The sequence below is a fragment of the Taeniopygia guttata genome, chromosome 4 (assembly GCF_048771995.1).
Source record: "Taeniopygia guttata chromosome 4, bTaeGut7.mat, whole genome shotgun sequence".
Lineage (NCBI taxonomy): Eukaryota > Metazoa > Chordata > Aves > Passeriformes > Estrildidae > Taeniopygia > Taeniopygia guttata.
Window position 1 is genome coordinate 26,599,876 of NC_133028.1, and position 24,731 is coordinate 26,624,606.

Sequence of the window (24,731 nt, forward strand, 5' to 3'; positions counted from 1 at the left end):
TCAGCTATGAAGTGGCCATTAATTCTCCTCTGGGTTGTGACTGATCCAACCAGTCAGGCCAACAGCCAATGCAGAGACAACAACCTCATCTCCTTCACCTGTTTCACCCCTACTTTCACTTGCTCCATCCACCTCCACCCCCCGAGAACAGGACATGTTGTGCAACAACACAAATATTAATGTCACCAGGTGGGCAAAGAAATGTATCTACAACCTCAGCACAAAATCCTGAGCAGAAACATCACAGCCCAAGTAAATCATCAGTTCTGAAAAGCTGATGTTTTTCATGTGAACTCAAGTTAGGTTCAGGTTTAGGCTGGGACTATATTCCACAGAATAAAGGTCAGGTATATGTCCTCAGCTCAGGACCTCTGGGTTTCTCCATTTGCGAAGCAATGCAGCATGACCCCACTTCTTGCATATGCTGGTTACCACTTGTAGTTTGTATTTCCTCCTTCAAAACTACCCTGAGAGAGGCAGAAGGTAGTGAAAATGGGTCTGATGAGGACTGAATGCACCCTTTCACATTTGCTAATTTCTGAAACAGGCTGCTGAGGAGTGCCAAGAACCTACAGGCTCATCAAGGGCATGTGGAGCAGGTGAGGGGCAATATGCTCCGAATGGCTTGGGAGACAGTGTGGAGATGGAAAAAATTTAGCCCTCCTCAGCTTGGTTCAGAGGAGAAACTGCCTTTGGCCCTTCCACAGACTCAGATAATCTCAAATATAATGGAGGCACAGATCTTCTCTCAGGGTCAAGGAGCAAAGTAAAGGGCAGTGTCTGAGCAAGTAATGAAACAAAAATCAAGTGCAACAAAGAAGACCATTTAGATGGGGAGAAGAAGAAAGAGTTGTGTAAAAGCAATGACATTTCTAATTGAACAAAAAGCGTATTAGCTGAAAGCCAAGTATTGGATCCAGGGAGAAGATTTGAATCATCCCCTTGGAACTGTTCCACCCTTAATAAAACATTAACTATTCATTGAGAGAGAACACACATGTGTGCATGAATCAGTAGCCTGGTGGGTCTTCTTGTGAGAGGTTAGACTTCCTGAGCACCAGTCCCTCTTCTAGTAAATGTTAATTGTTTATCCAAAGTGGAAGAACTTCAAAAGGAGAGGTTGAGGTCCTCCTGACTGCCTCTGCCTTGGGCAAGGCAGTGATAGGAGAAGTGGACCAATTCCTTAACTGCTCCATTCCTTACTGCTCAGTAAAGGTGACACTCAAAAACCTCTTAATTTGTTTCCCAAAAACCAGAAATATTGTGGGGCTTGGTCGGAAAAAACTCCAGAAACCAGAATCCCTCTCAGTACCATCTGACTTGGATTTAGCCTTGCATTTTTTCAGCTGCAGAGCAGCCCCAGCATTGACCCAGGGGAAAGAGCCCTTTCCAGGCCCAACGCTCACTGTCATCCCCAGCCTTGTAAATGCAACCACACACCTGCCAGAAGATTTGTGCTCTTATTCAAAAAGAAGCTGACTAGATACCACACAGAGACAATGTGATTTCTACATGCACTGCCAAAGGCAGCCCCTCTGATAGTAACCAGGAATGGCTCCTCTGTAACAGCCAGCCACCTGTCTTGGCTTTGCCATGTTCAAGAACAGTAGTAAGTCTGTTTTAATTAAACAGTATTTAAAACCATAAATCAGCTAGTCTCAACTATATTCACTAGTCACAATCAGCTCTAAGCCAGTATGTTTTCAAAACTTATTTATGCTTGACATCAACTATTTCCCAGAGGATCAATTCCTGCTAGCAGGCTGAAAGTATGAAACAGTGTTTTCTAGCCATTTTGAAATCAAGTAGTAATGTATCACTGTAGGGGAAGAGAAGCCACTATCCTTGTATTTTTTTGTTGTTGTTGTAAGTTGCACACTTTCTCTTGAGCATTGCCAGTGAGAAAAGCTATTTTCCCGTTGCTATGACCAGAAGGCAGGGTGTTTTTAGCCATCATGTCTCCTTTCATCCTCCTATGTGTTATGAATCAACCACAGACTGCAAATCACAGGCTGCACAAGACTGCTGTATGGCAAATATTGCCTGTAATTGTTTACTTGTTCTTCTGGCCGGGGAAAGCAGATGTTTTGCTCAGTCTACAATGGGACTGCAATGCTCATCCTGATTTACACCTCAGGATGCAATGTACACGTGTGGTAAGAGGGATCTGCCTTTTCATGCACATACTGAGTGGCAGAAGCCCCAGTGCTGAGTCATTTTCAAGACAGAGGAAATGCAGCAGAGCAGAGGGACAAGAAGGAAGCAAGGGTGACAGCCCCAGGAGCAAAGGACCTGGACCTGAGAGGCACAGACCACTGCCAGAGCTCCCACAAAATGCCTGGCTTCCAGTGCATAGGATGGTCTGGGAGCCCTGTTTTCTCCTACAGAGATCCCTTGTTGCCTCCTGCTGCTGGGATGAGAAGAAAATTCCTTTACACTTCGACATTACTTGTTGCTTTGTAACTCAAACTTATATGTAGAACTCAAAGGGGAAAATTGCACTGAAACAGTTGGGGTAAGAGTATGAGGATCACAGGTTCTAAGGAGCAGGCATGGACAATCTGACCATGCAAATTGTTTGCAGATCAAGATGAAAAGCACTAGATGGATTGTTTTCCTGACACAGTGGAGCTCTTCCCTTTTCACTGTGCAGTGCCAGTGTCAGCTGGGCGCTTTTCATTCCTTTCCAATTCAGACAACTCAACTGTGTGAGCCATCCAAGTGGATGGCTGAGCTAGATCAAATGCAGGGCATGCTTTGCTAAGTTGAATAAGAAGTTAGTAGAAAATAGATTACACCAAGCCCTAGGAATTGCCTGGCACATCTCTGCTAGACAGAAAGCAGCAGGAACTTCCACATGAATAATCCTCTTCTCAGAAGGTCTGCTATTAGTTCTGAGCAAATTAAATCTAGGCAGCAGAAGCACAGAAGATACACCAGACTGAAGTATCTTGAGATTTCACATCATCTTAGAAAAAGTCATTCCTTTAGTTACTTCTTCTTAAGGGAAAGATAGACGGACCTAAAATGAAGGGGGAGATTTTAAGTCTTGCTAAATATGAACAGGTACAAAACAGCTCCAGTGTGGAGCAGGATTGCAGAACCATAGCATACATGAGGTTGAAAGGGGCCTCTGGAACCCTCCCGCTCAAGCAGAGCCGCCTGGATCCAGCTGCCCATGACCAAGTACAGATGACTTTTGAGCATCTCCAAGGATGGAGATCCACATCTTTGAGCAACCTGTGCCAGTGCTTGGTTAATAAAAACCTTATTTCTTGATGTTCAAGGAACATTCTGCTAAGGTTTATTTGAGAGCTAAAAATGGTAGCAGTAAGAATGACCTACCATTATGATTTTCCTTGAATATCCCTAAATTTCAGAGCTAATCTTGGAACACTTGCACGAGTTGCCTAGAAAGCACCAGTCTGGCCACAATACCAAGTGCAGGCTGGGCCTGTATGGTATAGAGGATACTTGAGTGTATCTACGACAAACATGTACTACCTGTCACCAAATCATATGAATGAGAACAGAAATTATAACTATACTCCAAATATGCATCATTACACCTATGTTCTATTATTATGTATGCAGAAAAACACATTTTTCATACAATCATGTGTATATGGGACATATACACATTGACACGCATCCTCCCCCAGCTCTCTCAACCACATTGGAAACCAAGGCAGTTAGTTTCACCAAAGCAAGAAACCTCTTTCACAGGAAATGGAGCAGACTTAGTTGTCTGGCTTTCAGTCATTTTTATAAAATTACACACAAATTACACTAAAAAAAAATCTCTTAATGGTTAAGGGAAAGAGTTCTATTGGTAATTAAGCAAGAGATTGCACTGGTGTAAAAAAAAGATCAAATTAAATCTCAAGCGTCATAACAAAGTGAATATAATATGTCACCCCAGGAAACTTGTTATTACAGTAAATAAAAATTTTTAAAATCTGGGTTCCTTGCACACCAACTGCTAAAATCATTAAAGCTTTCTGGAATAACAGTGTATTCCTTCATGCCTTAGCTAGACCTGTCAACAACAGGAGCCCTGAGGAATCCGCCATGTTTGCTGGTTACTTCTTTCCTCCTTGTGGTCTTTCAATCATGTCATGATGTTCATCTCAAGGGCAGAGCACAGCTGTCTAACTTCCTCTGGAGGCTACCAGGACCATTCCTGGAATAACCCCACAGCTGCAGAGGGGCAAACTAACCAATGAGCTATGGCTACCTTGGACATCTGGGGCTCTCCACAGGACATGGTCATCCCATCCTGCCTCCTCCTTCTCCTCTTGGGAAACACTCACTTCTTTTTTTCCTTAATATACCCTCCTCCTTCTTCTGAAGCACCCTTTGCATTTATTTATTGTCACTGCATCTCCTGCATAGCCTGCATCTTCTTTATCTCCTGTTCATTCATAGCCACCCAATCACCTCATCCAGAGAGGAGCAGCGCCGCTCGGAGGGAATGGAGCTGCACAAGCAAACTACTGGGCATAGCTGGCTCATCTTCAGCTGCTGTCAATCAGCACCCCCAGGTCCTTCTCAGCTGGGCAACTTTGCAGCCACTCTGCCCCCAGCCTGTAGCACTGCCTGGGTTGTTGTGACCCAAGGGCAGGACACGGCACTTCACCTTATTGAACCTCATAAAACTGTCCTCATTAACCCAGCCTATCCAGTTCCCTCTGCAGAGCCTTCTTGCCATCCAGCAGACCAGCACTCCTACTCATCTTTGTGTCATCTGTGAACTGACTGAGGGGGCCCTTGATCCCCTCTTCTCTCAACCAGTCTCCTAAACAGGCCAAAGTCTGTCCTCTAGAAGTCCAAGACAGCATTTCTGCTGAGTCCCTTCTTACTTCTCTGTGGATCAAAACTCTATCATTTTGTGACTGCTGTGCCCAAGAGGCCTCCAAACACCAGCAGTTCTCTATTCACAAGCACCAGCTTCAGTGGTGGGCCTGGCTCCTTCACCAGCTGTGTCAGGCACTTTTCTGCCACACACTCCAGGAACCTTCCTCAGCTGTGTCCTCTGCTCTGTCGTATTTCCAGCAGATATCTGGCCAGCTGACATCCCCCCAAAGGGCCAGTGACTGTGAGACTTCTCCCACTGCTTATGAAATATTTCAGCTGCCTCCTTGCCCTGGCTGAGTGGCCTGTAACAGACTCCCACCAGGATACCTGCCTTGTTGGCCTTCCTCCAGATTCTTACTCATAAACATGCAACTCTATAATCACCGAATGATAAACTGAATCAGTTTTCCTGCTCCTTCTGTTTGCTGCTCTCGCTGTATGCGCTGGTGTAGATCCACCTCAGCTGGGCTCTTGATCCCACACCTTTTTAGAAGGAAGCAGCTCTAATTCCCACATGACCTACTGTTGCCCTGATTCTTAAGATTTTCTAAAGCCTTCTGAGTTTACATTCTGTTAGAAAACTTTCCCACACAATTTCTGTAAACAACATATTGTTTTGCATTCCTTCATGGGGGTGGAGATACTTGATGTACTAGTGGTTTGTCCAATGTCTTTGGAGAGGTGGCCGATTCACTCTCCAATCCACTGTCACCTTTGGAAAAGTATAAAAGTTGGAGTCAGAAAATAAACTTTCTCTTTTACCTTGCAAAATAGCAGGTGGCTGGTGTTGTGCTTTCACGTGTCCTATAGCGACAACCTACATTATAGTTGTTAGCAAACAATCAATCACAGGGATAGGGATCACATTGCTTTTGGGGTGAAGCTACTCCATGTATCAGATCTCTTAGGGGGGAAAAAACAATCGTAACAGGCCTTTCCATAGGCCTCATTATTATTTAACTGCTACTAAGGAGATGAGGATGCAGTGCTGATGCATTGCTCTCCTTAAGCACAAACAATGGGTGAAGCTATGAAAGAATAGTGATTCCAGCCTTGCAAACACCATTTGGGATAACTTGGATCCATGGATTAATTTAAGCTTGAAAGACAACTCTTGCCTCTACAGTGACCGAAACCATACAAAGACAAGGGAATCTTTATTCTTGAACATATTTGAAACAACAACTGTTGAACCAGACTAAGACACTCTGAGGCAAAATATTCTCATCTGCATAATTTTTTGCTTTTCAGACTTCTCTCGAGATCATCTGGTTCTAGAGAATTATAAAGGGTATCCTGCATCCAGCTTTACCTGTCCATAGTGTAGCAATGAAAAGGTCTTAGAAATGAGGACTCTTGTCCAATGGTTTGAAAACCTATCAGCAATGTCTGAACAAATTTGCCATGTAATCTAATTCAAAGGGTTTGGCTTTGCTCAGATAATTTTGGCTTGTAAGTATGAATGATAAGAACCAAATTCTTGTCTACATTTTTGTAACTTTACAAATCAAGTAGTGACATAAATGTAGAGTGAAAAAAGACTAGAAATTATATGCCATTTGAGAATTCACATATCTTTAGTTTTTCTGTAAAATTTAATGAAAGCATCAAAGTTTCATGAAAGCTCTTCACAGTCTAGGCACTTTGTATTTATAATTAAACCTGTACTATGTCTGTATTAACCATAAACAACCACAATGTGCAAGCAAAGTGCAAACATATGGTAAGACAAAGAACAGAAAAAGAAAGAAAGTCTTCTGCTACAATTAAGAAACTTTTTACAGGAAGATACTTTACTTGTCCACCAACAAAGCCTTGTAGAATGTGCTACATACAGAACTGTACCAAACCAGAACTACAGGCACACACCTCCTTTCAAAAGCAGATATAAAATGCTTTACTTCTTACTTCCAGGCAGGTTTTAGACACTGACAGGCAAAGCACCACTGTCTTGTTTGAACACCTAAAAGATGAGCACATTGCTGTGGCCTGAGTAGCTCGGTTTAGCTCTGCTCACCCAGGCAGCCCAGGAGAGAGCATCTCCTTCCTGCTCTCATTCAGAAATCTCTACTCAAAATTTCTGCAACACAAAGAACTAAGACCTGCAAAAACAGGAGCAAAAAGAAACAGTTTCCATGAAGCTTTAGCAGGATCTGCAGTCACAGCTGGTAAAGGCTTTTGCCAATGGGAAACAGCAGAGTGAACTGATTTAACAAGTAAACTAAGTATTTTCTACACCTTGTATATGCAAGTCTCTTACCCTCAGGCATACTGTCAATGAATGCAACTGCAGCTCCCTCATGACAGCCCCGCATTCAATACCACTTTTGTCAGGGGAAAAGTGTCAGGGCTTTCAGGCAAACTGTAATAGCAGGTCATTGCTTGCAGGCCCTGAGTCTAATTATTGGCAAAACACCACTTGAAGATTTAGCTTTAGTTTGCACTGTGTTTGTTCTCTGGCCATTAGCAAGTATTTAAATAGAATTAATTGGCTACTTGAAAGGTCATTTTAATAATTTTTGAAACAAAGCCTAGTGAGTTCACACACATGCAAGGTTAGTGGTACACAGAGCTCAACCTGCCAGCAATGAAGTGTGCAATACACAGCCTCAGTGACAGAGCTATTTCAGGCCTCAGATTAGTGACCCTTTTGTCTATGCAGAACTACACATAAGCAGACCCTGTGTATAGTTATCTTAGTCCCTGTATATTTAGGGCTCACACCATTGAGAAAAATGGTAACAAGAATGAGCAAGGTGGGGGAAGGCTGGAGAGAAAGGAATTTAATTTTGCTGATAGTAACAAACTGATCTTTTCCCCCTTCCACCCAAAACCATGCATTTACCTTGGAATGAAAGCATAGTTCAGCAACATAGCCATAGCTTAAGAGATTTCCTTTTAAAAACACTCAAATATTCCCATTCTAAAGGTAGCATTTCTCTCAGGAGCACACTTCTTTGTCAGGAGAGAACTTGAATTCCATGTTTCTTTTGCAGTTAACAGCTGCATTAAACAATTAAATTAGCAACATATATTTAACAATTAGGAATCTATTGTGCTTGAGCCAGTCCTTAATTAAGAGCCAATGTGTAGCTTGATTACACAGTTTGCATAATTAACACAACTCATATTTAAATCCTATCTTGGCTCATGAAGTTGCCAAGAGCCTGCAAATCAATAGCTATCTACTATAGATCATGAACTTCTCAAAGCCGTTTATTTAACTACTGGCAGGAAAATTCACCAAAAAAAAAAGATAGGGAAAAAAAAAATTAGAAAATACCCCAAGAATAGGTATGGAAGTCCTTTAAATGTTCACAGAGTTCTAATAATACTACAGCAAAATTAAAGATACGACATAATTAAGCATTTCTGAACAGTGTACTGTAGTGTGTGTGTCCTAGGAGATAAGCTGCAGCTTGTAATAGCTGACTCAAAATGGATAATCAGAGTTATGATATATTAACAATTAAACTAAGAAAACAAAGCCATCCTTTATTATGGACTTATGTTTTTGGTTTTGATTTTTTTTTCCAGAACTAGCATAGGCTAGTTTTGAGTTTTGCTTATGTAACATTTTCATGTTGCAACTGGATTGGTACATTAAAAGTAATGTACTATGAACAAATTACTTTAACTGTACCTGTAGTAGGCTCTAAAATACCCATTACCATGTGGAAAACAGATGTCAGTATCACTGGGAAAGTATCAACATGCTGTTCTGGAGACACTGTATGAAATATCAGAAATTATTTAAAAAGAAAATGTTTTCTCACTGCATTCATCTATGGATATATTCAGAGATTTTTTTCCCCCCGAAGGCAACAGTAGAACTGCAACATATCAAGACAATACAGGACATGCAATGAAGATCTATTAAATCATAAAAGACTCAGGGAAAATAAAGAGGGAATGATTATTCCCTTTTCCTTGATACAGAAGAAATAGGCAACAATCACTCAGGTTGTCAAGCAGCAGGCTTAAAACCAACAAAAGGAAATACATTTCCAACTTTGTCTAATATATTGAACACAGTAGCTTATATTCAAATTATGGCCCATGATTTCCAAACCTGTAAAGGTTCCTGAAGGTGCCTTCAGGCACTCTGCACAATTGCTTTTATCTCTTCCACTGATTTTTGTTACTGCCCATTTCTGAATATAGGGTACCTGGGTATATGGACCACTATGGAGAGCTCTTGTGCAGTAATTAGCCCCAGTGTAGGCACAGCTCAGCTATAAACAATATTCTTAGCAGTAGAACTTACCCTGGTGTGGAGAAGAAAAATAAGCCAAGTTAATGTAAGGACCCCGAAGCTGCATCTTCAGCACAGTGCTTCTCATAACAGTGCTGGTGAAAGTATTTCATAAGCCATTTCATAAGCTTTGTCTATCTTTCCGTGATCATGGAGAATATGAGAAAGCTACAAATTAATTTGTGCTGGCACCAGGACATTCAGAGACCTACAAGTCTGTCCTTTGCTTAATACAGAGTTCACCCAAAATCAGAACAGAGACAGCATTATGTATTTCTAATTGGTCATAAGCAACATTTTGTATGTAGAACTCAGCATTCCCAAACTATTTGATCAGACTTTTAAAAGAGATTAGGCTAAAATAAAAATCCACTGAATCCATTTGCTCTGCAGAAAAAGACAGTGAATTTTCTTAATTCATGTTGGCATTGTGAGTTGTTTGCTGAAGTTCCTTAAATAAGAAAGCAATTTAGCTAGTTCCCAAAACCAGGCATGATTTCACATAGGAATCAGAACTGAAAAGTTCCATCACCAAAACCTGTGTTGTCATAACCTGCTGTCACAACAGTCTGCTTCTGTCCACAAGCTCCCTGTGCAACTGCATGTTTGCACATGCATGTGTGAGAGAAATGACTGAGCTCGAGCTTGCACCTGTGCCTTGTTCTCCAGGAAATTTCCATCAAAATAGGAGACTTCAGTGGTGAACTCTCCAGGATTATTTGAAAGGAAAACTAAAGAGCCTCTCTCAAGACCTTTTATGAAGTCCTTAATTTAAAATATCTTATTTGGTTATCTACTTAAAGATCTTTTAAGATAACATGGCTTCACCTGAAAGAGCTAGGTAATCAAAGAAATAAAACAGTTTTTTCACTTAACTCTTTCTGTCAACTGCAAACAGATTCCACATCTGGTTGGTTTTCAAACACAAACACAGCAACAAAATGTAAAAAACAATGTACCAACTTAAAAATACCTCAGAAACAAGGTAAGCAGCACTTGAGTGCTAAGCACTGCCATATACAATATGGTGTGGTGGTTTACAGAGATTTACATGGCATCTCCTAATTTCAGGAGTGCAATACCTAGGAAAAGTTGTTTGAGTGCTGCCTGGTACAGAAGGCAGCTGCCAGAGCCTATGCTCTCAGGCATTCTCATGACTACTGTCCAGACCTCATTCTTTTGGCTTTCTTAATTTTACAAGTTTTTGTATTTGGTGGGATAGCAGAAAGCAAATACCATTGCAAATCCTTGTGAAGGCTTTGTGAAGTATCAGAGGTGCTTTGCCATGCTGGAGAACAGGATCTGGGCTCTGAAGGAGAAAGAAAGCTTGAGCTGTTTTCAGATACATTAGAGTTCAAGAAGGAAAAATATATGGGTTTTTTTAGACAGGCCTTTCTTTTTCAAATGTTTTATTTCTAAAACAAAAAAAATCTTCCCACCTTCCTCCTTACAGAGGAGGAAATAAAAAATGACAGTACAATTTCCATATAGACAATGAGGAAAATCCAGAATACTGCTGTATTTAGAATGAGTGGAGGAGATAGCTCACACTCCAAGTACAACAGAAGAGTGCACCACTGCATGCATCAGAGAGAGATGCTAAATACAGTAATGGTGAGGTGGAATTGGATACAGGCCAGTGCCTCCTACAGGTATCTCTCAGACATGCCCTTCCCCAGAATGAACTCCTGCCCTGGTCTAGCCCTCAGTGAGGGTTTTTCCCCTGGGGTCCATGGGTTTCATCTGCCTGCTGCTGCTGCACTGCAAAGGATACTTTGCTGCTTGTGCCATGCCAGTGCAGGTAATTTGCTGACTTCTTGGTTAATATGACTGTTCCCACCAACCTTAAACAAGACTGGTTCTGCACTCAGTGCATAACTGTGAAAAGCAAAACGTCCATGTCTTGGGAATTACCACATTTATATGGGGAGCAGGAGATCTTGGCTGGTGGCTGGAATTACCAGCCTATGCAGAATTCCTTTTGAGTATGAATTACTTGCAATGAGCACCAGAAAAATGCTATAGCAAGGAGCAGAATGACTGTGTCATGGAGACTGACAGGTACTGTTTATTCCTGAGCTAGTTTTCTTTTTCTGACTCCAGGCTGGATTTTTGTCCTTTATTGTTTTCCATTCAGCAGGATGTGCTGTTGCTGCTGGCAATCGTTAAGCCCATGCATAGAAAAACAATTGCACTAAGCTAAAGAGAGGCAGCACTGCTCCAGCACTTGCTTATGTAGACTTTGCTTGTGTTTTTGTCCTGAACTACCACTTGAAATGGTGCACATTTTTCTTCATTAGTAGAAAGACAGGATGAAGTGGAAACTCAATCTGACTATTCTACCACAAAGTGACTGATGGGAGCTTCCTGCGTTCTGGGTTTAGTTCATAGAGTAACAAACTCTACAACCACCACCTCATCTCTTTCACAGAGCCTCACAGTACACTTGCCAGACATCTCAAATAATGTTTTTTCATGTTTTCTACACTTCTTTTTGAAGATTAATAATCTGTCCTCTCCATTTCAGAATACCATGCCTACATGCCCTCCAACTGCATGGCAGGGACTTGAGAACCTCAGCAGAGTGCAGCTCTACAGCACTCTGCTGGGGCTCTCCATGCTACTGCAACTCAGCTGGGACAGTTTTTAAAGAAAGATAGAGGAGGACAAAAAAAAAAAAAAAAAAGCTCCAGAAGCCAGTAAAATTATCAGGCCCTCAAAGAAAGTGTCCTATAAAGAGGAGCACTTGTTTACTGTGTGGGTAACTGCATGGGAAAGTAAGGAGGAGATTTCTGAAGGAAGAAGGAGACTGATGGTACAAATAAATGCCAAGCTGGGTATTTAGAAGTTTGTGGTTTCTGTCCTCAGGTTTTGATGTCTTCAACTAATCTTAAAACAGGGCTGTCTATCAGTTCAAGGAAGAGCAAAGCCGGAGTCAAAATCGAACTCCAGCTCTAAAAATGACAAATATGGCTGCCATCAGCCTGAAAGGCAGGTCCTTCTGTTATTTTAGCTAATAATTCATGGCTGGTTGATATAAACCCATAAATAAATCAATAAATAAATCAATAAATATATCAGTAGGCTTTCCTAGTAGTGGTGGTTAGGGTGGGCTGCCCTGGCTTTGGAACCATGTGAGCAGTGATTCTGCTGCTGCACCAGGGTCTGGGTACCAGCGCTGCTGCAGTTGTCACTGACTCAGTGCTCATCACGGCTGGCTGGTGGCAGCAGGTCTGCCAGGGTGGCCAGGAGCCAGGCAGGGCCAGTGCCTGTGGATTTGCCACAGGAACCTGCCTGTGGGAGGCTGCACAGAGGAGAGGGCTATATTTTATTACACACACTGGCTTTAGCTAAGATTCAATTACCTGTGCATTCTCCAAGCAGGTGTTTGAGTTAGCTCACAGCTGTCCCAGCCATGTGGGCAAATCCCAGGCAGAAAGCCTCCAGCATGGTCCTGCCACTTGCAGACTGCTGCAGCTGGGGCTGCAATTCTGCAATTTGCCTTGCTCATTATTTCTTCCATGGATTAGGCAAAGCTGAATCAATAAAATTCTTTTCTTTTGTATTTCAAGGATTATTTATATAACTAAAAGAAAATAAATCTCATAAGGAGGAATCTTATTGCAAAGGGTGAAATCTTTGACTTGTTCAGAGCAGTTAATTCCATGGAACTAAGCCAATGTAGGCCAGCTGAGTTTCTGTCCCTTCATGTTTAATGATGGAGGTAAAGACCTGGTTCAGAGCTTTATGATACAAAAATACTTTATGATGGAAAACAGACCAACTCTATATGAATGTTCCCAATATTGAACTTATTTTAATAGTAGACATTAAGAAGAGAGCAGCACAATATTGGGACTTGAGAAACCTTTATGAGAATTAGACCCAGAAAAAAAAATCAGAAAACAACCATTAATGTCCAGGACAATTTTCAAAAACTTCTTTTGCAGTTTTCTCTTCCCTCCTTTTTACAAATGTGGGAACAGTTAACCACTCAGGAAGAACACTTTGTAAATTTGGAAACCTAAAGAATTCGCCTTTTAGACTCACCCACATTAAAACAAAGAGTTTAGATTTTTTTTTTAATCTAGTGAAGAACAAACATAATATTTTGTGTGACAAAATACAAAACAGGCTTTCTGCCCCACATTTCAGTCAGCTGAGATTTTAAATAGCTCTTAAAAAGTGTCATGTAACAACCAGGCTAGCAGTACTGCAGTGCAAAAAGGAAGTCTTTCTGACTTTTTACACAGCATACCAAGAAAAGAAACCCAGCCCACCAGAGAACCAGATCTTACATCCCCTCTGTGGGATGAAAGGACTTTGTTACAGCTGCAAGCAGTCTGCACAGTAGTGATCCTGTCAGAGTAATCAGAGATGTCTTCTCCCTTCCAGCCAGCGAGGCTCCCCATCCAGCCAGGGAGACTTTGGATGGCCCACAGGGTGAACCCTGCTGCCTGATGGGAAAGAATGTCTACGAAACTTGGAGTCAGCCTGGTCAGAAACTTGTGACTCAGCTCCATTTCTCGGCTTTCCTAGCAGCTTGGATAATGCCCTCCCTCCTTCTCCATCTCCCTGAGGTACCCACCTCCAGACTTCAGACAGTGGGCCCTTCTGGTCAGACTTTTTTGTGCATGTATTTCAAAACCCATCTACTTTTTGATGGAGTGACACCCTCACCATCATAATATCTTCAAAGGATAAAGCAAGCCTGAGTTCAAAGAGCCCAGTCTTGACTGTTAATAGCTGGTCTTTCCTGCAGTAAAGGCAGTAAGAACACAGATACTGTGCAGTCTCCAAGCATTTTTAAAGGTGACAAGAAAAGCAGAAGAAATCAGCACCTCCTTCCTGTAAAAAGGAATCTGGTAGCTCAGTGTCTTAGACTTTGTCCAAATATGTTCATGGATAAAGAGGCAACAAGGTGCCTGCCATGCTACACACACTATCCATAGTGTTGTCTGTGCCTAAGAAGCTCTTCAGACTCTTCAGACACAAAAATGCCTGCAAGGTTTGAGAAATGCACTGCTTCTCAAACCAACAGATGTTTTGCCTAGTAAAGTGTTTCCCCGGTATAGTGTTAAGAAGGGCAGGGGTTTTGTCAGTATTATTTAAGTTGATCATGCTAGAATGTGTTGGGCTGATGAAGAGCAGAGCAACAAAAAGAAGTTTTTAAATTACCAAAACAAACAAACAAACAAACAAACAAAAACCAAAAGCATCTCTCTCTCTGAACTGCACACATTTTTTTTCCACTTAAGCCCAGCATAGAATAATTTTTTGTTCATAAGTCTGCACATCATAACAACCAGAAGAATGCTGCATGGATGAAAATATCTTTTTTGATCAGTTAAGTCCATGAGGAACATAACACAAATGCTGGCAAATTCATGCTGTCCTGTATCCACACATAAACTAGTTTGCTCTTACCTGTACATCTGTTGTATGTTGGGAAGCCCCAAAAACCAGACCCGTGGTCTGGATTTAAATCCAACATCTTTACAAACCTAAGCACTCTCTCCCTATTAAAATTCAACAGGAGTGACATATCAAAAACTTTGCAGATTGTTGTGAAAATTTAGCTTCAGGGAATCTGACCTCTTTTGGAGACAAAAGCAATATTTTTCACTAAAAGCTCACTTGAATGTTATTATTACAACTGAAAATCTTCCCATGTTCCCAGGAGATGACTGCATTGCATGTTATCCCAGAGAAAAAGATTGCAGGACAGACTTGACAAATCCAGACAACATTAAAAGTAAGCGGATGACAATTTTTCTGCTGGGAGAAATCCAGCAAGTTCTAGACTTGTTTACTAGCCCCAGACCAGAACAGCTCATCAAACTGCAGTTCTTAAAACCAGAGCTGAAGCTCTAATACTTAAAAGTGTGTTTTGGAAACAGTCTGTGTACATTGACAGCATTGGACTGGTTTCAAAAGTAGCATTTGAAACTGCCATCTCCTAATTAAAACAATATACTCCTAGATGCTTGCTTCAATTGATACCTTAAGCACATCTTGTTGATTGAATTTGTTTAGTGAATGGAGATAGAAAACTTTCCTAAAATTAATTTTCACTTATTTGAATGTCTAAACAATTTTATAGTCTCTTGTTTCCTCCTGATTAATCTGACTTAAATATGCTGAGGATTGGGGTACAGTTTATGTTAATGTCTTCCAGATTTTTGGCTGCATAATTCTATAATTTCTGTGCTGATACTGAATGGAAATTTCAGTGTTTGAATTACTTTAATTTGGTGAAATTTTTAATAGAAGCTTGTGGAGAGAAAAAGAAATATCCACACCTTATTTAAAGGTGTTGAAGATTTTTATAGTGACTTTCCTTTAAAAACCAACATTGAGTTTCCTATAGAAAATTCAGAGTTTCAAAACTTTTAAAGGAAATTCAAAAAGGAGTATCCAATGGCTTTCAATGAACTTGTTAAGAATATTCTCCTGGTAAGGAAAATATAAAAATAAAATAAATTTAAAATAATAAATAGTAATAAAAATAATTGAATATAAAATTAAATGCAGAGTTATATGTTCATAAAGTCTATATGCAGTGGTTCTAAAGACACTGATGATCATCTGACACCATGTATGTAGGACCTCAGGCAAGCCACCACTTTTTTGTTGCAGACTAACTGAAAGTCAGTGTATTATGGAAAATGAGCAGATTTATTCTAAAATATTATTATATTGTCCTCAGTGATGTCTTACTCCATCAGCGATGTAATTTTTATCTCTCATATATGATACAATGTTGTTTATTCATTTCTTTTCTATTTCAGGGGTTTTTTTGGGCACTATTCAAAAGCACTATGGCATTTTACTTCAGTAGAAGAAAAAATAATTATCAGCTAAAACTAATTTGATTAAGGGCTTCTTGCTCTGCTGAGAATACCACAGTGGCTGGATAGAGTGATCTGGAAAACTCCTCACATTATTCTAGAGACTGTGTCCAGAGCCAAGAATGGCCATGCTTTCAGAAACAGCCTCTGTCTGCAGAACTGTTAGGCACCACATTAGAAATCATCAGCTACAAGGTCTAGTTGGGGTTCATAACACATAAGCAACATTCACCTTTCAAAACTACAGCAAGAAAAGCTGGAAAGTTTTGAAGAAAGGAGAAAGTAAGGCTGTGAACAAGACATTGTTAAAATCAGTAACAGTTTTCTACATATAGTCTGGTACACATACTTTAGGTTTTGAAAAATCTGTAGAGGGTAAAAGGGAAAGACAAGAAGACACAGAGGACTTGAGAGCAGAAGAAAATGTAATTTACTGAAAAGCTTAAAAAGTGAAAACCAATTAGTTTTATTTAAAAAAAGAGAAAATGTTCTATGAACAGCAAATTTCCTGATGCATAAATTCATATCAATTTTTGGTGTAAAGGGGTTTGATGTAAACAAAACTTGAGGAAAACTCTTCCCAGTTTAGTGTCTCTTCTGACTCCCCTAATGTGTGCTGCAGGTGGCCTATAAATACCTTCCCACTGACTGGCTGGCCATGTGCTGCCAAATAGTGTATGGCAGATGAGGTCTCCCTTGTCTGAATCTCTCTCCTCTGCCCAGGCCAATTTTTCATCAAGCCTGCAAGAAGTCTCTTTGAGACTTCTACACTCTTTCAAACTTGTTTGAAATCAGCAAAGTATTCTAATTGTGTTGGATAAGAGAAGATAGTGGACAAAAGAAGATCACAAATCTTAACACTGCAGGATCAAGACACAAAACAAGGCTGACTTTGTGACCATGTGCACCTGTGTATACCTTCACAAAGAAAAGGTACTAAGACTGCTTTTTAATCTGAAAAAAAACCACATCTTTTTAACCTGGAAAACTTTGCCAAATTCAAGGCAGAAAGATTGATTTAACAAGTGCATGCAATAATTTGCCATGTGAACAAGTCACTGAAGAGGTGATTCTACACCTCTCTCATATTCAACACTAGATGCTGATTTGAAAAACATGTATTTTACCCAAAGTGAATGAAATATGATGGTATACTAAAGACAGGGCAGACAGTGGACCCTAAGGTCTTAAGATCTGTGAACCATTCTGCATTAGTTATGGATGCTGTCATGCAACAGGTTTGTGTTTGCAAGAACTCTGTGAGTAGTCCCAAATGCTGGGTTGGACGGACTTGCTGTGAACATAGACCTTCAAACAGCAGAGACCGCAAACTCTCTGAAACAATTTTCTTTTCAACTGCAGCAGCAGCCCAAGCACCACCCTGCTTGGGCTCTTTATCTAAAAATACCTGTAATGCATCAATTTACACGAGTAAGCACAGCTCACAGTATGCCACTGGAAGTGATCGCTATTCCTATCCATAACTGCTGCCTTCCACTTTTTTTCCAGAGTGCTGCAGCACTTCACAACTGCTCAGCGCTGTAGTGAGGCAGGTTAGAGCTGAAAGGACTAGACACAGCAAAGCTATGTGTGACAGCCTTGCCAGCCACAGTGCAGGATCACCCTGTGTCCTCAAACAAATGCTGCCTTAGCAGGAATACTGAGAGAGTGAGCACTTAGTCCATTTGGAGCGGTCTGGCTATTTCAGACAATACTTGCCCCTTTTTAAGCAGCTGTGGGTCTGCAAAGTGTTCAAGACTTCATTCCGTCGTTGTTAGACATGGTGACTGATTCCCATTGCCCACACTGCCTGGGAACACTTCTGAAATTGCAACTCAGACAGACAAGTTCCAGCCTCCAAGCCTCCATCTTCTCCACCACATGCTTTCTCAAGATCCAACAAATGCCTGACCCTACTGGCTTGGGAGCATTTACTGCAGCAGACACAAACAGAGCTGTCTGTAAGTGGAACACTTCCTCTGGGATTGCGTCCTCCCTCCATGCTGAGTCTCATGGGCCAGGCTCAGTCCCTGCTTGCTTGGGCAGGCTGACAGCAAGGAGTGTCCCACCAGAACCATGTACACAGCAAGGCTGGTGGAGGAACCTCATGCTCTGCAGCGACAGTATTGCAGCAAAATGCATCTGGCAGAAGGAGACAACTTAGAAGAAACTAAGGTGTGAAGAATTGAGTGTTGGCAACCTTAATAAGCTGGATTCCCAAAATGAACTGGAAGGGTTTGGCAGAACTCAAATTACATTTTTAAATAGTTACTGTAAGTGTAAATGTTATTTTATCCACCCCCTTGAACTGGATCATCCTGGCCAGCCACCAGGCAACCACACCCATACTGTTAGTTTTACAGCTGCAGAGATGGGGGTCAAGATTGTCTATATTCTATGTAACTCTAAACCTACTATTAAAGTAATTCATTTGCAAATAAATCATCCTTGTTATGAAGCTCCAAGTAAAAAGAATAAAATAAGAGCTTGAGAGCTTGAGATCCTTTGCTGAGTGCAAATCCTCCTCCCTTCCCCGAGCACATTTAAACCGTTAACAAGAATTTGGTCACCAAGGGAGCTCCTTATTTCATTCAAATCTGGGGAAGTTGACACGGGAATCATTAAAGAAAAAGAAACAACAACAAAAATACCCCAAAACTAATAGTGAGGTTTACCAAGTAATGGATCTTCACAGGAAAACAGAAAAGGTATTGCATCACTCAAAGGTCTAACACTGAGCCAGAGCATCTCTGAGAACATGATTTTTAATTCATTTCAGCATTACTTTTATCAGATCATGAGAATGTAAGCCTGGTCCTAGGTGAGTCAGTATAAAGCCCCACTAACTTAGATGGAGGCAGGATCTCACCTACTGTGGAAGGTTTGAAAACTTTCTTCACATGATTCCTGAGAGGAAACATGTAGCTTGTTGTCTGTAGCCCTTTATATGATCCAGCTCTAAACCCTTAGGGGTCCAGCTCTGCATTTGTTCAGCCCCTCACACCAGCCTGCTCAAAAGTTGTCTTTTTCTGGTGGCACTTTTTGGGTTTTTAAAATTGTAACCTTTTATTTTCTTACAGGGCCAGGTTTGAAAGTTTTTTCTGTATTTTTAGGAATATCACCAAAACGTTTGAATGACAGGCCAGAGGTATAACACATTTTCTTTTAGTCTTAAGGTAAAAAAATTAGGTTTGTTTAGTTCTGCAAGTCTACACCTGGTTATTCTTCCATTACTTTCTACCATGATTCTGTAAGATACTGGATATGCATGAGAACCACAAAAAAATTTAATGTTAATCAAACTTACCCTTCAATATTCATGATATCTTTAAACAAAACAAATAAAGGAATAAGTTGTTATTAAGCATAATGTTATTTTGTGCTTGCTAAAATATCCACAAATATACATAAAGATTAGTCAGCTTTCATGTGATGAATTAAAGCCACAGGATGAGCTTTAAATTGATACCACATCCATAAAAATATTATTGTGAAACTGAAACAGCCAGAGCCAGGCTTTTGTCTTACTTTATGGTATAGAGAATTCTGAAAGAAATTTCCACAGAACATATTCCCTGATTTTGAGTAACCATTCCTTATGTAGTGTGCCTTCTCTGGCCCTGTATTTTAGGGCCTCTAGCACTAAAATACAGGGCCAGAGATCTAGCCACTCGCTGCTGTGGGTATAGACCAGACCTTGACTGGTATCTAAGCTGAAATATTCTGTATATTTTATTTCCACAACTATTATATACTTATATTTAGACACAATTTTTGTAATAACTACAAAATATTAGAAAAGAATTGATTAAATTTGCTTACATTCTTTACCATCTACAAAAGCATAAGGTTCATTATGGATGTTTCTAAAGATGCTGTGCTTCTTGTCAATATGTAAATTTAGATTGATCTTTTCTACAGGAAGATTATATTTTCAGTATTTTTCCATTAGTTTCAACTAACATTTTAACACCAAAAAATTGTATTTTTTATATGTTAATACTGGCTATATCTGGAAATCATTATGTTTTCTGAATCCCAGACTAAAGAGGGTCTAGTATAAGCAGCAAATGTATTTTTGAATGTTACATATTAAGCCCCACCACTTTTTTCCTGCCCATGGTCTACATGATTTAGATCTCGAGTCCCTCGAGACAGCGCCCAGATCTTGCAAAGTGCCTTTCCCAAAGGAACACTGTGAGTTCCTGTTCAGAAACCTTTTAGCAGCTTATAGAAGAGAAACAATAATCCATCTGTCATGCAAAGTCTGTCCTGTTACAACCAAAGGAAGAACTGAATGAAAAAAATATGTACACACAGAGCGAACTGTCAGTGACGCACTGTTTTCCTCCACCTTCCCTGCTCCTTCCCTCTGTGGGACCTACCTCAGACACCTACGGAGCCCAACGGTGGGAACCACCTGTGAGGAGACCATTCCCACCACAGCTGTCCTGCCCCGTTACTCTTGCAGCACTGTCCACCCTTCATCTGGAAATTACCTCATCCTTCATCAACACGTGTCTAGTTGTTAGAGGCTTGGGAACCCAGCACTGATGCTCCGTGGTTTTGCCAGGGAATAGCCTCATTTTATGAGTCTCAGGATAAAATAATCCAGTAGTACCTGCAGAGTTGGTACTCACTGCTCCTCCCCATTTTTAGGTCTTCAAATATGTAAAAATCAGAGTGACACACTAGTTTTACACTTCAGAGAGCAACATGCCAGGCGAAGAACACACACGAGATTTTGTGGGGGGGAAAAGTATCAATGGTCTCTTATTCACTCATCTTCCAAAAAACAGCACCACCAAAACAAAGGCACAACTGTTCCCACAGGATAAAGGGAGCATTGATAGTGCTCCTAAAAACAAGCTAGTGCACTCTTGACATTCCTGTCTTGTTGAATCTTCACTAAACTGCTACAACTGTTCAATTTCAATTTGTCATGATCACCAAAAACTAGAATTGCCATAATAGCAAAGGAAGTGAATGCTTGTGAAATGCATGTCTCCGTGAGCAAGCAAAAGTGCCTAATGAGGTATTAGAAGAACAGCAGGACAAATATAAAGTAGAAATTTGAAGAAAATTATCTACTGTATCTGACTAATACTTTTTCAATAATATTACTTTTTGGTCTTAACAAAAGTCCTAAGCACTGTGTCCAACATTTAAGTTACTGATGCACACACAAAGGCAGAAGTGTCACAAGAAGTCACCAAGTACCAGACAGGACAAGCCCTGCTCAGGAAAAATTAGAAACAAAAGTGAAAAAATATTTTAACAATATTTGCTATTATATACCTTCCTGTAATTTTGAGAAGGCTGTAAATATGAGGCCAAGGAGCGACACATGTGACTGAATATCTGAGTGGTTACAATTCTGCTAAAAAAATTATAGATATTTTTCAAAGTTTTCTGTAAACCAAAAGAAATTATTTCATTCAGGAACATGAAATATTTATTATCAAATTTGCAAAGCATTTTGAACCAAAGTAATCTTTAGTTATAAAGATTATATAAATCTTTAGTTATATTTTATGATATTTTTAAGGTGATACAGAGGCTTCTACAATTATAACCTGTCTTCCCCCGAAAGAAATAATTTGCTGTGATAAACCCTTTTTTCCAAAGCATATTAAAATTCTGCCTAGGTTCATTAAGAAATTCTGAACTAAAACATTTCACTCAACCCTTACTCTCTCAATCTTGTTTAGACTGAGATTTTTTAATCTAAGGGAAGAGCACTGGTATAGTCTTGTTGTGTTATCGGCCAACATTGTACAGAAAAATGCATGTTGTTTTCCAAAAAAATAACTATAACAAGCACTCAGGGAAAGCACTATCACTATATGAAATATGAAGGGTGAAAAAAGAGAGATAGTTTTTTCCTAATCTACTGGAATGCTGCAAACTGAGATGTATAGGGCTGCTTTCCAAGAACTCAGAGCAAAAACACTGCCAAGTTTATCCCATGGAGCTGAAACACCCCAGCATGATAAATATGACAGTTATTTTGTTGTCTTTATTGAGAGGACTGCCTGTGAGCTTATAGAAAAATTTGTATTAAGCTAAGGTTCATCCTTACTTATTAAGGTTCAGCCTGCACTTATTAAAGCAAAATTAATTGGGTTTTCTTTACACTAACCTACAAGAAGTATACTTCCAATTTTAGCTTTCTGGGCCAGGAACAGGTTTCCATACAGTTACGCTGAATCTACTCTGCATGAAAAATGTGAACAGAAGGGAAAGATGTGTCCCTCTGAACAGTTACAAAGAAGGGCCCAAAGAACAACACAGCAAAAAAACATTTTGAAAGAAAAAATAATTTCTAAAATATGGAATTGGAGTCAATATGTAAAAACACAACATCAAACTTCAACAGAGGTGAAAAATTGCAACTGATTTCAGACCCTGAAAGATGATAATAGCATTCCACATAGACACAGGTCATCATCACAAGACAAATAGTGTTGACCCCTAGAGAGATGCAGAATATTAAATGTCAAGATTTATTAATAGTAAATAATAATTAGTGATTTGCTTTTTTTTTAATAAACTCCAGACTATGCTTCCAAGTGGCTCTTTTTATTTCACTTGTGCATCACTTGTACTACCTATAATAGTTTGTACTTATATATTTCTTTTCAATTAATTAAATAAAAAAGGACAGATGTTTCTTATTTTGGTCTATATGCATGACAACATAGAAATCTGGCACTGACTCATTCTTGAAGTAGATTTACCACATGTCCCAGTCACAAAACAGCAACACATAGTATAATGTTTCTGGAAAGAATCTTGCTGCAATAAAGTGGATCACAGAAAGTTTGCAATCTCTGAATTCTACCCAGAATATAAAACACCAAAAATTCCCATGATTAAGTATTTGAAACTGGAACCAACTCACAAGCCAGGATGGAGGAGAAGAGAAGGGGGTGGAAGTTAGTTGTACTTTACAGGAAAATGCATTCCCGTTCAAAAATTACTACAAACTGCTGACCACAACAAGTTTTACAATCACACAGAACATCTTTTCCAATCTGTGAAATATATTCAGCGAACACACTATTTGAAGAAAATGTTAATAAATTCATAAATCAAAAGGACTAGCACAAGTATCCAATTTGATATGCCTTACTACACAGGTGAGGAGGTGTAAAGACGTATGAGGATCTATCGTTCCCAACAAGGAGGCTTCCCTGAATTAATGCCAGTTTGAACTAAACACATCCATTTTAGTTACATTTACTTACAAATCAACTCGTGGTTTCAAAAATTCTCAGTGATGAGGAATGCACTATAAAACTCAGTAGTTTAACACCTAGTTAACAGCCTGCTATGTGCCACAGGGTGTGTGTCGAGGCTTGAGGGTTTTATTTTCCAGGGAAATGCTTATAATCTTCAGGTTCCCTTCATCCCTCTTTTCAAAAGCTGAGCAGCTTGGTCAGAGTCCTTCTGGACACACACACACCTTCTTTCCCAGACTAAAATTTCTCTCACACCAATGACATCCTTGCCCTAGACTGAAACCCCCAGAGCATTTCCTGAATCCACATTCAAAAAGTCCCCTTAGTGCTTCTGGCCACACTGCCACTTTGGGAGCATATGAGTAAATAAATAAAACAGCAGTATCCCTTGTCTCTTTTCCAGTTGTTGTTCATAAGGTCCAGCATGTTTGTTGCACATTCACAGTTCACTTTTCCCAAGAGACAAGTAGCTGAGGAACACACCAGTCTGTCCAGGGCAGCATGTGTACTGACAAAACAACATCTGCTCCCACCTTGCTTGACCAAATGACCCATCAAGGTACCCTGGACAAGTCACCCAAAACCTCGGCAGCTCATTTTATCTCACTTTAAAGATAAAACTTGGGGATGCATAGCAGGGACAAGAACAGTGGAGTGACTTGTGCAGACAAGCTCAGGAAGCTGAGGGCAAATTTCAACCTGTCCCTCCATCCAATTAAGTGACCAAGTCAAGGCAGTGTGAAGTGTTCAGGATGCCACTGCCTGGAGGGGTGACTGGCTAACAGCTGGTGCTGACTGGCAGGATGCTGCCCCACCTGTAAGGCTTCAAGGAGATGCTTCTGGTTCTTCCTTCAGGGGAAAAATCTAGCGATTCAGGAGTGGGGCACTACCTCCTGTGGCTGCTCCAAGCACAGCTCTGCCCAAGAAACAGGAGCACCAAGTTTCACAGGCTACTGGGAAGTTTCGCATGCTGAGTCACTAAATAGAAACTTTCTTCTGAATCTGATTTACTCTCAACCCAGTAACAAGTCTTTCAGGAAACTTGTGTTAGGAATGAGAAAGAAATTATCAAACAGTTAAAAAAAATCAGAAATGTAGAGAAAGAGAATAGTGATAGAGGCAGAGTAAGTCAGTATTTTTACATGGTTTCTGCATAGTGAATCTGCTGCAGGGAAGCTGCCAGGCATATTTAATTTTCCCTTTTTTTTACACATCTTCCCTTTCATCTTTTTCATGTAGAGTGACAGCTTTTTGGTAATTTGTAATTATATATATATCTATATATTCTGTAATTATATGTACTTTTGTAATTTGTTTTATACAAAGCTATTTTGCATATTACAGTCAAAGTCCACTAAGATACAAATGAATAGAAGCATTTTAGACATGCTTCAAATCCCCCAGACTTCCTAGTACAGAAATAAAGGAAACCAGCAATATCAACAACCACAACAAAGCTACAACAGGATGTAGGACGACATTTCCTGAAAGTCAACAATCATCTTCAGGATCAATGCAACACTT

The 24,731-nt window shown here is 40.1% G+C and overlaps 1 protein-coding gene across 2 annotated transcripts in view; it reads right to left on the reverse strand.

The window, feature by feature from the left end:
- Positions 1-20,457, reverse strand: part of LNX1 (ligand of numb-protein X 1) — a 121,225-nt gene extending 100,768 nt beyond the window's left edge. Inside the window, exon 1 of one of the 2 annotated variants that reach the window (XM_002193037.5) lies at positions 20,349-20,457. The gene's annotated coding sequence lies outside the window, so the exon portion shown is untranslated. The remainder of the gene's footprint in view (positions 1-20,348) is intronic. The other variant, XM_030271079.4, reaches the window with a different exon arrangement.
- Positions 20,458-24,731: the final 4,274 nt, after the last annotated feature.